Source organism: Humulus lupulus, chromosome 8 (assembly GCF_963169125.1).
Source record: "Humulus lupulus chromosome 8, drHumLupu1.1, whole genome shotgun sequence".
Lineage (NCBI taxonomy): Eukaryota > Viridiplantae > Streptophyta > Magnoliopsida > Rosales > Cannabaceae > Humulus > Humulus lupulus.
Window position 1 is genome coordinate 142,921,451 of NC_084800.1, and position 15,427 is coordinate 142,936,877.

Here is a 15,427-nt window from a genome sequence, read left to right on the forward strand (position 1 = left end):
TTTCATTGAGAGCTTAAGACGGAATTGTTGAAACATTAATGGCGAAAACAACAAAGAAGACTGGGCAGGCGGCTGGCACTGCACCATCTCAACCTCCTCCTCCCCCAAACATGGATGAAAATGAGCCACACTTGGAATTTGATGAGGAGGAACTAGACTCCGAGACGCTGAGAAATACCCTGGGGGTATTGCAAGATGAATTGGCCAATTTGAGGGCCAATCAAGAAAGTGCTGCAGAGATTATGGCGCGGTAGCAGCAAGAGTTAGAGCGTCAGCACCAAGAGTTAAGTGAAAGACAGGCGGAGATGGATTGTCGTCAGAGGGGGCCATGGAAGCCCTCGAAGGAGCCTTGCAGTTGGCTAGGAATCAGGCTGCACCTGCCTCACAGCCTGATCAACCCTCGAATGAGCCACCCCAAAGGGGTCCCAATCCTAGCCCTCCTATCCAGCCGACGAGCCCTCAAAGGCCCGAGCAACCACCAATGCCTCAGGATGATGTCCCACCTAGGGATCCTGAGATGCAGCCTCCATCCTAGGCTGGTCGCGGAAATCCCCCACAGCCAAGGCAGAATAGGGCCGGGCAGCAGCCCCGTAGTCCTAGACGCCATGGGGGTGAAGAGCCGAACCCACCGAGCAGGGGATAGTGTCCTTCTGGCAATAGAAGGAACTCAGAGATAAGCTCTGCGGTCAGGGGGCCCCCACGGAATGATAATGCACGGGGACCTACCGACTAGCGCAGGCCTCCCCCTAACGCTCGGGAAGTTCCAGTCCGAGGAGGCAACCGAGGGGACATTCGGTCCCACCATAGCCAATCTAGGTTCAGGGACGACCATGGTTATAATGAGGCCGACTCATGTAGAGGGAATGTTGGTTGGAGAAATGAAGAGAGAGGTGGAGGCAAAAGCCCACCACCTAGAGAAGACCAACAAGAGAGACGTAATGCTGGGGGGCAGCCCAGACAAAACAACGTCTTTAACCGGCTCGGAGCAAGCGAGCAATGACGAAGAGATGAAGACTTAAGGGATGTACTCAATGACCACCGGGAATGGCATGATGAGTACATCCCCCCAGCAGCAGAGGCCCCGATAATTCCTGAAGCTGTGCAAGCCCAAATAGATGCCCTGAACCAAGCAGTGCAACAGCTGGTCGGGGGAAGGACGTCTCACATCGAGTACGATAGGAGAAGGGGCACTCCTTTCGTTCTGAGGATAGCTGTGGCAGAAACTCTCAGCAAGTTTAAAATGCCCACACTTCCGAACTTTGAGGGGTATGGTGACCCGGTATCTCATGTCAACAAGTTTGAGATACAGATGGACATTCAGAAAGTGTCTGAAGACGCTCGGTGCAAGATCTTTCCTGCAACACTTTCTGATGCTGCACAGGAGTGGTTTTTTAAATTCCCTCCTGCAAGTATTGTATCTTGGGAGATGTTTGTAAAGGAGTTTTACGCACAATTATATGCGGGTTGTGTGCACCCAACTGTGGCAAACCAGTTGGTTGAGAAACGCCAGCAAGAAGGAGAGCCACTGAAGGATTACGTCCATCGCTTTATGCGAGCAGCCGCTAGAGCCAAAACAGTGGGAGATGAAGGAAAAATGATGGCCTTAACTGCAGGAGTTAGGCATCGAGCGCCTCTGTGGAGTAGCCTCAGGAAGCATGGGGTTAAGACTACCCAAGAATTCTTGGATCGAGCTGATCGTTACATCAAGCTCGAAGATGCCATCGCCAGCGAGGGAAAGCCCCCAGGCAAAGATAAGGGGACTGAAGACCCCGCCAAAGCCGCCAATGGGTCAAAACCCAACGGAAACGGTAAAGGCAATGGGAACGGCAATGGCAACGGCAAAAATGGGGGGAAGAGACCCCATAATTAGCCTTCCACCTCCGAGAGTAAGCGCGCTAAGGGCAATCGTTATGAGCCACGGTTCACTAACTATACTGCCCTTGTCGAGTCTCGAGCAGAGGTGTATCAAGCCACGAGTTCCAGTGTGCCTTACAAGAGACCCGCTACCATTCGAAAGGATATTTTAAAAAGGGATACCACCAAGTTCTGTCGTTTTCATAACGACTACGGACACGATACGAACGAGTGCAACCAGCTGAAAGATGAAATAGAGTTCCTTATCAGACAAGGACACTTGAGGAGATATGTACGGGCCTTGGGAACTTCCCAACGAGAGGCTCCAGGTGGCAACAAGCAGGTGCCTGCACGCCAACGCTCGCCACCTTTGCAGCCTGATCCCGTAGCTGGCACTTTGCTCACCATCTGCGGAGGCCTGCACCTTGCGGGAAACAGCGGAAAGACAAGGGAACGATATGCTCAGACCCTACGCCACGACCAGGACATCGAGATGATGACTGTGGAAGACCGGGCATCAAAGAAGGCTCGGTCAGAGGACGGTGAAATAACCTTCTCTGATAGCGACGCCCAGCATGTCCAGCACCCGCATTTCGATCCGCTGGTCATGGATGTTCAAATTGCCAACATGATGGTAAAGAGAGTGCTGGTCGATACAGGAAGTTCAGTTAACATCCTGTATAAATCTTCGCTGGAACGCATGAAGTTGTCTGTCAAGGACTTGGAGCCCTGCAACCAAACAATTTACGGCTTCTCTGGTGAGGGACTCGCTCCAACAGGGTCAATCAGACTTTCGGTAACAGCAGGTACAACGCCCGCTACCAGGACATTACTTGCTACTTTCATAGTAGTCGATTGTTCTTCGGCTTACAATGCTGTAATCGGAAGACCCATACTGGTTGACCTTCGGGCCGTCACCTCAATATGGCACCTGGCCATGAAATTCCCAACAGACGCAGGGGTAGGACGCGTGTTGGGAAATCATAGGAAAGCAAGGGAGTGCTATAATGCCTCAGTTACTAAGGCCAAGAAGGGAACGTTGAGGAGCACTCCCCCAGAGAGGTTGCAGATGGCCATTGATACACAAGCCCAATCAGGTGATGAAGTCACCAAATAGGGTGTTGCCCAAAGTGAGGATAGAGACTTAGATCCTCGCTTTGGGGATTTTGAGGAAGATGTTGGACCTGTTGAGGACCTTGAAGAGGTCCAGCTTGATGAAGAATTTCCGACCAGAGTAGTAAAGGTCGGTAAAAATTTGGAAGCAACATCGAAGCATGCACTGGTGGAATTTTTAAGGAAAACCCAGGAAGTTTTCGCCTGGTCACATAAAGACATGGCTGGGATAGATCCTGCAGTCATCATCCATGTCCTGAACGTTGACAAAAGCTTTCCACCCGTGCAACAGAAAAGAAGGCTGCTCGATAAAGACAGATCGAAAGCCTTAAAAGAAGAAGTTGAAAAACTGAAGGAGAATGGGTTCATCTGGGTGGCATTTTATCCATCGTGGGTCTCTAATCCAGTACTGGTTCCCAAGCCTAACAGAAAATGGCGAACCTGTGTGGATTTCACAGACCTTAATAAAGCCTGCCCAAAAGATTGCTTCCCACTCCCAAGGATCGACCAGCTGGTCGATGCAACTACAGGACATGAGATCCTCTCTTTCATGGATGCATACTCAGGATACAATCAGATCAGTATGCATCCCCCTGATGAGGATCACACTAGCTTTCGGACCGATACAGGGTTATATTGTTATAAAGTAATGCCCTTCGGACTGAAAAACACTGGTGTGACTTGCCAGCGACTAGTTAACCACATGTTTAAGGAGTTGATCGGAGTAAACATGGAGGTATACGTGGACGACATGCTGGTAAAGTCGAAAAGGGCAGAAGGACATGTGAAGGATTTACAGGAGTGTTTCAATGTTTTGAATAAGTATCAAATGAAGCTAAATCCTCTCAAGTGTTCCTTCGAAGTAGGATCAGGGAAATTTTTGGGATTCATTGTCAATTTGAGGGGAATCGAAGCCAACCCTGAAAAGATCAAAGCCCTGATCGATATGAAATCGTCGGTGAAAATCAAAGATGTGCAAAGTTTGACTGGAAGGATTGCCGCACTCAGTAGATTCATTTCAAAATCGACGGATAAATGTGTCCCATTCTTTAATCTACTTAGAGGCAACAAGAAGTTCGAATGGACTGGAGACTGCGAACAGGCTTTCCAAGCCTTAAAAGCCCACATAGCCCAGCCTCCTGTCTTATCAAAACCTATAGATGGAGAAACTTTGTTCATTTACCTGGCGATCATCGAATATGCTGCTAGTGCGGTGCTAGTAAGAGAAGAAGAAGGCGTACAAAAGGCAGTTTATTATGTAAGTAAGAGGTTAATCGGGGCCGAATTGAGATATCCTCCCATCGAAAGATTAGCCTATTCTTAATTTTGGCCTCAAGGAAGTTACGTCCTTACTTCCAAGCCCATCCCATCACAGTCTTAACTGACCAGCCCCTTCGGCAAGTTCTACAAAAACCAGAGGCTGCTGGACGTTTGTTGAAATGGGCAGTCGAACTCGGGCATTTCGACATAACATATTCACCGCGAGCAGCAGTAAAAGGACAAGTCTTGGCTGACTTCATCGCCGAATTTACTGAACTCCCAGACAACGAGCAGTGCGAAAAACCTAGTACGCCTGAGCCCCAAGTTGAAGCTCCTTCGTGGAAGTTATTCACGGACGGATCGTCCAATGAATCTCACGCAGGAGCAGGAGTGATATTGATAACACCAGAAGGGCATCAATTTCACTGCGCTATTAGGTTCGATTTCACCGCTTCAAACAATGAAGCCGAGTATGAAGCCCTACTCGCTGGGTTAAGGTTGGCCAAAGACATGAGCATAAAGGTGCTGGATATTTACAGTGATTCACAACTGGTAGTGAATCAGGTCTTGGGGGAGTATCAAGCACGAGGTCTGAAAATGGTGGCCTATCTGAACAAAACCAAAGATCTGTTGGCGCAATTTGAGAAATATACCCCCAGTAAATACCCCGAGATCAGAATTCAAATGCAAACGCCTTAGCCAAACTTGCGAGTGCGAAAGATGCTGGCACTTTAAATATAGTGCCAGTGGAGCGGCTATGTGAGCTGAGCTTACGAGTAGATGAAACTAGTATGGAGGTACGGTTAGAAGATACATGGATGGCACCGTACTTGGAGTATCTCATGAGTGGTGTACTACCAGCAGATAGAAACAAAACCATGACTCTTCAGAGACAGGTTGCTAGGTACATACTGGTCGATGGTGTTCTATACCAAAGAGGATACTCCATGCCACTGCTAAGATGTATTACACCAGAAAATGCTAAAGAGCTAATGAAGGAGGTACAGGAAGGCTTCTGTGGAGATCATGCTATGGGGCAGAGCTTATCGAAGAAGATTCTGAGGCAGGGTTATTTCTGGCCGACTATGAATGAAGACTCAATGGAGTTTGTGCGAAAGTGTGATAAGTGTCAGAGGTTTTCCAAAATCCCACGCGCAGCTCCTAATGAGTTAAAACAGATGCAAAGTCCGTGGCCCTTCGTAGTATGGGGTATAGATTTAATCGGGTCCTTGCCAACGGGAAAAGGTGGAGTAAAATACGCAGTTGTAGCAGTCGACTACTTCACCAAATGGGCCGAAGCTGAGCCACTTGCTACCATAACGACAAAGAAAGTTCTTGACTTTGTCATCAAGAACATTGTTTGCCGATATGGATTTCCTCAAAAGATTGTCTCTGACAACGGCACCCAGTTCTACAACGACCTATTCACAGACTTCTGTGAGAGGCATGGAATCATCAAGAGCTTTTCTTCAGTTGCGCATTCGCAAGAAAATGAGCAAGTCGAAGCGGTAAATAAGACACTAAAGGATACCCTGAAGAAAAGGCTCGAGGAAGCTAAAGGAGCATGGCTAGAACAGTTGGCTGAAGTACTCTGGTCGTATAGAACTTCTCATCGAACAGCAATAGGTCATACCCCGTTTTCCTTAGCATATGGGTACGAAGCCATGTTTCCATACGACCAAGACCAAAATAGCCAACTATTGATGGAATCCCTAGACTTGGTTGAGGAGAAACGAGAGAAAGCCCAACTCCGAGTAGCTGCGTACCAGCAAAAAGTCGCCTGATATTTTAACTCTAAAATAAAAGAAAGAAAGTTCAACGTCGGAGACTTAGTACTTCGACGAGTTTTCTTAAACACCAGCGACCCGTCTGTTGGAGTACTCGGACCAAACTGGGAAAGACCTTACCAGATTGAAGAAGTCCTTCATCCAGGCACATACAAACTTGCACGCTTAAATGGAGATCTTGTTCCGCGCTATTGGAATGGAGAACACCTGCGCAAGTATTATCAGTAAACAGTCCTTCTTAAAGGACTGGCTTGTATTAATTTTTACTATTTACAAGTTTTGAAAAAGGGTTAGTCATGTTGTATGGCTAATAGCTTATAAGTGTAAGATCTTTTTAAGATCACTCGTAAAGACATGTTTAGTCCATTTTAATATGAGAATTATAAGGGACTGTGCGCAGCCAGTCATTCTTGCCAAATTTTGTAATTTTTTACAAGTATTTGTTCATTATGTGTGTTGTTTTGCTGTATTATAAGTTTTGCATTTTATACCGAGCAGTAATTTTCGCACAGGTCGTGGTCAAGGCAAGTGACCAAGGACCTAAAGCTCCTCAGTCACTTGGGGGGCATATAAGGTACATCGATAGCAAAGCATACCAAAAGGTATGTAAACACATGAACAAAATAAGTGAAAGCATGCTACGGTACTTAGAGTATTTTTCAAATTTTATATTTTGTTAAATCAAGCCAAAGTACTATGCTAAGTTCGGTCATGCGAACAGATGTTATAATAAGAAAAAATATTATAATATCAAAGGGAATTCTTTTACACCGCAAGCAGTACTACTTGGATGTAATTGTTCAAAAGAAAAAGTAAAATAAGCTGCCCATGCAGCAAAACTAAAGAAAAATCAGGCTTTACATCACAACCCGTAGGTCGTATGGTTAAAGAAATATAAAAGAAATTTTTTTATGGAGCTTGAGGACCAGGAGGATCCTGTGGAGCATTCAGTTCGACCACGTCTCCTGCAGCTTCTCCTTCCTCAACTCCGACGGCCGACAGAATGTCTGGGGAAGCGGGAACCCTGGCTCTCTCTTCAGCAGCCAACCAAGCAGTGCAGCGAGCTAGCTCAGCCTTTCTGGCGTCCTCTGGAAGGTAGTTGAAATTGGCACTTTGGTTGTGTTTCCAAAAATCATAGAAACACCGAAGTGTCACGTTCTTGTACCTTTGCAGGTCCTTGGCATTTGTAAGCTTGAGTTGTTCCACCTGGCTCTTAAGGAAAGCAATGGTCGTGTCCTTAGCAAGATGCTCCTCCTTAAGTTTTTTGACTTCGCGCCAAAAGGTCCAGCTAGCATCTTGATATTCATCCCTCTGCTTTCTAGTATTCTCCAAAGAAGCTTGCTTTTCTGCCAGCTCCGCGACCAAGGAATCCTTTTGCTGGGTGACTACCTCCAGCTCCCTAGCATGCCTAGCCTCCGTGGCTTGAAGCTCCTCAATAAGCTTCGCTCGAGACTGCTCGATGCTAGCACCAGCGCGGGCACGAGCAACAGTCATTGTCAGCATGGCTTGCAAACAAAGAAAAAGAGTTAGGAAAACTGAAAAGAAGTAAAAATTAAGACTATAATCACAAAAGAGGGAAATGAGTTCTTACACTGGCTACTTCATTAAGGGCCCTGTTGAGGATCTGGTCGACCCCCATGTTTTCAGCCTCAGCCATTGCCTCCCTGCAACGGTCATGCTTAAGGATATGGGTGAGGCGGTCCTTAGCAGATCGTAGGGAGTGGCTCGAGAGTTTGGCCCCAGGAAGTTCGGCTTGCTGGGCCTGTTCGTTGGAGCCACGTGCAAAGGATTTGTGGCAGCAGGAGGGGTCTCCTTCTCAGCAGGTGCGGAAGGTTGGGCAGATGGTTGGGCAGAGGGCCCATCCTTTGGAGGATCGACTGCTCAATTCTTTTTGGCCGGGGGTACTTGGCTGGACTCACCATCGTGTTTCTTGGCCGATTTCCTCCTTCGGACCAGAGGAACCTCTTCCTCCTCCTGAGTGTTGTACAAGTCGAAAACGTTTGCGGAGGCCATTTCTGCAGAAAGAGATAAATATGCATACAGTAAGAAAAATGTAGATGACAAGTTCTGGCACATTAGAAAAAAGATAAAGAAAATTACAAAGACCAATACCCGAGCTATTACTACTTGTCGCTACACTATTGACTCTACTAATCATACACTCACTCTCTGGCACGAAGAAGTCTGGCCCTAGATTTGGAGTATATGTAAAATTTCCGTCCCCGTCAAATAAATGACAGGGAATTGGCAAGTTATCTAAGAGTGAAATAACAATACCGTTTTCGTCTGAAGACTCATCCAAGTCTACGACAGTCTCGACTGCCTTTTGTTTTCCCTTCCCTTGAGGGGCAGAAGGCCTTTCTGCAGAGGGAGTGCCAGTGGGTTCCCTGATCGTAACCCCAGTCGGTCTCTGTCGAGGAGGAGACACTGGAGGTTGCTGCTCGGGAGTCCCCTCGGCAGTGGCACTAACCGCTGCAGGCTTCCCTCATATCCTGATGAGGGGTCAGGAGGCCAGATAGCCTCAAGTTCTCTTCGGTGACCAGAGACTTGACGCTCTTCTCAGCATCAGTCATTCTGGCCAGAGTGTTAGACCTCAACACCATGTCTAGTGTTCGGTCTGGGCGTAACCATGATCCTGAAAAGCACAAGATATTTTAGAGAAGTACAAGGGGAATCGCTAAGTAAAAACAGCAGCCAGTAGAAAAACGGCATTTACCTCCTCGAGCGAAGGCCAGGTTATTTGTAGTCATGTCAGGTGTGAGGAAATACTCCTGACTGTATTTCCCCACGTTGGAGATATGGGTGGTATCACTCAGGAATGTGCGGTTGGTTTCCTGGTTACAAAAATGAAAAAACTCCGTCCCGGACTGTTGGGGGTTGGACTTAAGGTCAAAAAGATAATTGACCTCATGAGGAGTGGGCTCTGGCCATTTTTTAAGTTTGTAAAGGATATAGAGTGCAGCAAGCATTCTATATTCATTGGGAGTAATTTGGAAGGGGGCGACACCGAAGTAGTTCGCCACCCCCTGATAGAATGGATGAAGAGGAAGGGTAGCCCCCACCTCTATAAGATACCTCGACCAGGCACTGTAAGCACCTCCAGGCAAGTTAGCCCTCTCATCCGCAGTGGGGATCTTGAGATTTACCCCAGTGAGAGGATACTTCCTAAGATAATTGGCAAGCATCCTGGGGGTTACTTGGCTCAATGGAGAAAGGTACCACTCGACATCGGGAAGGGTTGAATGCCAAGGGCGAGCCCTAACCTAGATGCGAGGGTCTGAGATAATGTTTTCCCGACCGCTGGTCGAGGGAACCCCAGCCTGCGAATTAGGCTGAGCTGGAGAATTTGAAGTATGGTCAGGCTTTTGTTTCTTTTGGCCAGTGGATTTTGAACGAGCCATTCTGGCTGGAGATGGTTGAGGTCTGGAAGAAGAGAGTCTGGAGAACGGAATCTCTTGAACGCACTGAGCAGGTTGTTCTTCACCTTCAAGCAGTTGCGCAAGAAGATCATCTTCGATTGGCCGCTCACCTCCCCACAAATCTGGCATTAAAATCTGCAGACAGAAAAATGGGGAGGTGAGGATGGAGAGTCTAGAAAGTTGGTTAGAATAACGCTGGTCGTGTATAAAAGTCAAACTTTTATACAACAGCATTCTAGCAAAAAACCAATTTTTTCACACGAACAGTTTGAAAAACAGATCAAAAAGTGAAAGTAAAAAGTTTTTCTAAAAAAGCTTTTTCAACTCCTGTAAGGGCGGGAAAAACTCAGTTTTTCAACTAGCATCAAAATCGAATTTTTACTTCGATTTTACGTCCTAAATTTATGATCTCGACTATCAAACTGATTCACAACTCTTAAATGGCAAAGATACACCATCCTATCTAGCATCACTCGATAAATCCCCTATTTTCATGCATTTTTACTCAAGAACACAGGCAATATCAGAACCTAAAAGCTAACTCACAGCGACATGCACAACAAAAATAAAGAGTAGAAAAGTGTTGAAACTTACCGAAGCAAAGATTATGAAGGTTGGAAGAAATTTCGAGCGTAGGCGAGCGAACAGACGGCTGGTTCTTAGAACGTTGAAAGATGATCTTCAGAGAAAATAGAGGTTCTGACTTAGGGTTTCTTAATAGAAATAACTTGCGTAAAAAGAAAAAGGAAGCTCTGGGGAGGCTATATATATTTTGTCTGTGGCATGAAAAAAAAGGTAATCATCAGTTTCCTCTTTTCGAAGCATGGGGAAGAGTGATAGCCGTCAATAGGTTACTTGGAAACCGAAAAGCCATGATTAGACAGGGGTAGGTCACTTTTTCCAAGAATGCATGAACTACTCTGACAGATTTGGTGGGGTAATCGAAGAGTCGTTTTCCTTAAAGTTTATTTATTGCTGGTTGTAATAAATAAACTTGGGGGGCAAATGTTATCCAAAAAACAGGCACGGGTGACATGGCAGATGTTTTTAACACGTGGCTGACACCTGGCAGAAGGCCTGTTCGACCATCGACCAGTGAGATTCCCCTGACGAAACAATTGAAGCTTATATACGACCCGCCTTGTCGTATACTCCATATATTTAGAGATAATTTTGTACAATTGTAATCATATCCAAGATTATCTCCCATGATCCATGATGATTCGATTATTTAGGAAAGAATATCTGTAACTGATTCGTGTAACCCTCCTTGAGCCTATAAATAGAGAGAAATAGCTCAAGGAAGGGACTTTTGGCTGATTTAAGTTTAAGCTTTACAAGAGAATTAGAGCTATTATCTTACGATTGTATTGTTCATCTCTCTCAGGTCTGTGAAACTCAGAGAACCCTAGTTCTTTGATCACTCCTTTGAGAACTGATATCAATAATAGCTTAAGTGGACATAGGTCATTACTAGTTCTTGGGGTCGAACCATTATAACTTTGTGTGTCCTTTACTGTTTTTTCCATTAGATCTATTTCAACACATTTATTCATAATCAAGCATTTGACTCCGTGTCAGTTGACCAAATCGAGGGTCAACAGAGGTAAATCATTTACTTACTGGTCGTTTGGTTTTTTTAGCTTTTCTATACATTCTTTAGAACTTCGGTGTCGTTCAAGTCCATGGCATCGACCAGACCCCACTCCACAAATGGAGATAAGAGCAGCAGCCCTGGCCAGCATGAAAGACATTGAAAAGAGTGTCAAAGAGCTGGTCACGAAGAACAACCTAAGGTTGGTTGGCCTTCTTGCACCTCACCAGGATGTGAGGGAATCGACCGCGGGAAGTGCTACTGGGGGAGAAGTTTCCGAGCAGCACCAGGATGTGTCACAACCCCCGAGGAGGAGGGCTACAGAAGTGACCATCAGGGAACCTTCCAGTACTCTGCGAGCAGCTGTTGTCCCTGCCCAACATGGTAAAGGCAAGTAGAAACTTCCTGCACACCCCGAGCCCATACTTGAGTCCTCGGATGAGAACTGTACTGACTTCTCACTCTTAGACAGTTTGCCCATTCCCTGTCATTTATTTGACGGGGACGACAACTTTAAATATGCGACTAGTTTAAATTCAGACTTCTTCAAGGCAGAGAGAGAGTGTAGTAGTAGTACAATAGATAATGTAACGACCAGTAGTTGTAGCTCAGGTATTTTACTTATAATTTCTTTTCTCTCCATTTCCTTGTACTTTTTGCATAACAACTTGTCCTGACTGATCGTATGCTTCTTTTCTGTAGACATGCCTGCCAAGAAGACGTTCGATTTGTACACCAATCCCACTATCACAACTCCTGCGAACAGGACAAAATCGAACCGGCGTCAGCCCGGAGAAGGCTGCAGTGACCCTTCCGCAAAAAGGGCTCGGACGGAGGACCCACCTATTCCAACTCCCTCAAAAGAGACCACTCCTCCTCTAGGTCCTGTCGAACAAAATCCTCCAGCTCCTGCCGACCCAAGTCCTCCTGCTCAGCCAGATAAAACTCTGGTTGAGGCTATGCTGAACTTTGCTTGTACTTCGGCCAGCGACAGGCTAAAGAAACTGTCCAGACACCGGCGCAATTTGGAATCCTTCAGTAGCGCTCCCACCATGTTGGTCGACCAACTCTTTAGTCATGCGCTGAACGAACTACTCATTGTAAGTCCTCGTTTTCACTGTGGTTTGATTGCTTATCTCTTTGATTAATACTAACAACTTTTTTATTTTATTTTTTCTGATCGCAGGGGATTCTGACCGTGAGTATCGGTTGGCGCCGCTTGGAGGAGATGGTTGCCAAGCATGCTGAAGAGATCAAGGCGGTCGAGGAAAGGCTCGCCGAGCAGCACAAGGTGGTCAAGGCCAAGCATGCTGAGGATTTGCGAGAAGCTGAGGTTAAGGTCGCCAAGCTCGAGGAGGAATTGAAGAAGAAGGAGGAGTCAGTTGCCAGACTCGCTGCCTCCAAGGAGAGGTATAAGGAGGCCTCGTTGATAAACTATCGAGAGGACAACAAACTTCAAACGGAGTTGGAGATCAGCCGTAAAGAAACTGCCGACCTCGAGGAGACCAACGCCCGCAACCTAGAGAAGTATGAGGGAGCGGCTTCCAGTGCTTTTATATGTTTTGGAAAAGCAACCCCAAGGCAGACTTTACCTATCTACCAGACCATATAAGGAAGGCTGAGCTGGCGAAGTGTATTACTCGCCTGGAAGAGGAGGAGAAAGCTCCGGGATCCCTTGAGATATCTTTGGCAACAGGCATTGAGGGCGTCAATGAAGATGCTGGGGCCACAGTCGACCTGCAGCCACAAGAGCCTCAACAAGATCCTTCTACTGCTTCATAATAATAATTTTTTTATTTTATTTTAATTTTAACTTAGGACACACGAACTACGGTTCGTGATGTCAAGACAATTTATTTTATTGCTGCATGGGCAGCTTTTCCTTTTAGTCGACAATTACATCCGAGCAGCAACTGCTCGCAGTGTAAAGGATTTTACTTTTGATATTATTATATTTGCACTTTATTATAACATATATTCGCATGACCGAACTTAGCATAGCACTTTGTTATGATTTAACAAAATTTAAATTTTTTTTTGAAAAATACTCTAAGTACCGTAGCATGCTTTCCCTTATTTTGCTCGTGTGTTTACATATACTTGTTGATATGCTTTGCTTACTTAGTACCTTATATGCCCCCTAAGTGATTCAGGAGCTTAAGGTCCTTGGTCACTTGCCTTGACCAAGACCTGTTCGAACATTACTGCTCGTAATAAATACTTATAAAAATGATAATAGAGCAAAACAACACATGTAATGAGAAAATACTTGTAATAAATACAATAATTGGCAAGAATAACTGGTTGCGTACAGTTCCTTTTATTTCTCGTAATAAATGAACAATCGTGTCTGTACGAATGATCAAAAATTTGATCTTACACTTATAAGCGATTAGTCATATAGCTGACTAACCCTTGTTCATAAACTTGTAAAAAGTGAAATTAATACAAGCCAATTCTTTAAAAAGAACTGTGTATTGATAATTCTTGTGCAGGTGTTCTCCATTCCAATAACGAGGAATGAGATTTCCATTTAAGCGAGCAAGTTTATAGGTGCCTGGTTGAAGGACTTCTTCAATTTGGTATGGCCTTTCCCAGTTAGGTCCAAGCACTCCAGCAACTTGATCGCGGGTGTTGAGGAAAACTCTTCTAAGTATCAAATCTCCCACATTAAACTTTCTTTCGCGTACTTTAGAGTTGAAATATCGAGCGACCTTTTGTTGGTAAGCTGCTACTCGGAGTTGAGATTGCTCGCGCCTTTCATCGACCAAATCCAGAGATTCCATCAATAACTGACTATTAACGTCTTGATTGTATGCCAACCTTTGATGTGATGGCAGATCTAATTCAATAGGCAACATAGCTTCATACCCATAGGCCAAGGAAAATGGAGTATGACCTGTTGCTGTTTGGTGGGATGTTTTATACGACCAAAAGACTTCAGATAACTATTCTGGCCATGCTCCCTTTGCTTCTTCGAGCCTTTTCTTTAGTGTATCCTTCAGTGTCTTGTTGATAGCCTCAACCTGTTTGTTTGCATGTGGATGAGATACTGAAGAAAAAATCTTTATAATCTCGTGCCTGTCGCAAATATCTGTGAACAGATCGCTGTCAAACTGTGTGCCATTAATTGAGATAATTTTTCTTAGAAACCCATAGCAACACACAATGTTCTTGACCATAAAATTCAGAACCTTCTTGGTCGTTATTGTTGAAAGTGGCTCAGCTTCGGCCCACTTCGTGAAGTAATCAACAGCAACCACGACATACTTGACGTTGCCTTTTCTCGTGGGCAAAGACCCGATCAAATCTATCCCTCATACTGTGAATGGCCAAGGGCTTTGCATCTATTTTAGCTCATTAGAGGCTACTCGCGGTATCTTGGAGAATCTTTGGCACTTGTCGGACTTTCGAACAAAATCCACAGAGTCTTCATTCATCATTGGCCAGAAGTATCCTTGCCTTATGATCTTTTTCGATAAACTCTGCCCCCAGCATGATCCCTACAGAAACCTTCATGGACTTCTTGCATTAATTATTTGGCTTTTTCCTTTGTAACACACCTTAAGAGTGGCATTGAGTACCCCCTTTTGTATAAAATTCCGTCGACCAGGATGAACCAAGCCGATTGCCTCTGGAGGGCTCTTGCTTTGTTTCTGTTCATCGGCAGTACTCCATGCTTCAAGTACTCGATGAAAGGTGCCATCCACGTGTCTGTTGCTTGGATTACCAGGGAGGACTCTTCTGCTTGGATACTTGGTGCAGACAATCGTTCAACAGACACTATATTTAAGGTGTCAGCATCCTTTGCACTTGCTAACTTGGCCAAAGCATCAGCGTTTGAGTTCTGGTCGCGAGGTACCTGTTGGAGAGTATATTTTTCAAATTGTGCCAACAAATCCTTTGTTTTGTTTAAATAAGCAACCATCTTCAGACCCCGGGCTTGATATTCTCAAGTAATTTGATTAACCACTAACTGGGAGTCAATATAGATTTCAAATGACTTTATGTTCATATCGTTGGCTAATCTTGATCCTACGAGCAAAGCTTCATACTCGGCTTCGTTATTGGACGCTGTGAAGTCGAATCTGATTGCGCAGTGGAATCGATGTCCTTCAGGTGTGACTAAAATCACACCTACTCCAGCGTTGTGCTCGTTAGAAGAGCCATCTACGAAAAACTTCCAAGAGGGAGTTTGGCTTTGAGGTTTAGGATCTTCTGTCGGCTCAATGTCCTGGAGCCCAGTAAGTTCTGCGACAAAATCTGCTAGAGCTTGTCCCTTCACAGCTGCTCGTGGTAAGTAAGAAATATCGAACTGTCCAAGTTCAACAACCCATTTCAATAATCGACCAAAGGCTTTAGGTTTCTGCAGGACTTGCCGTAGTGGCTGGTCGGTGAGT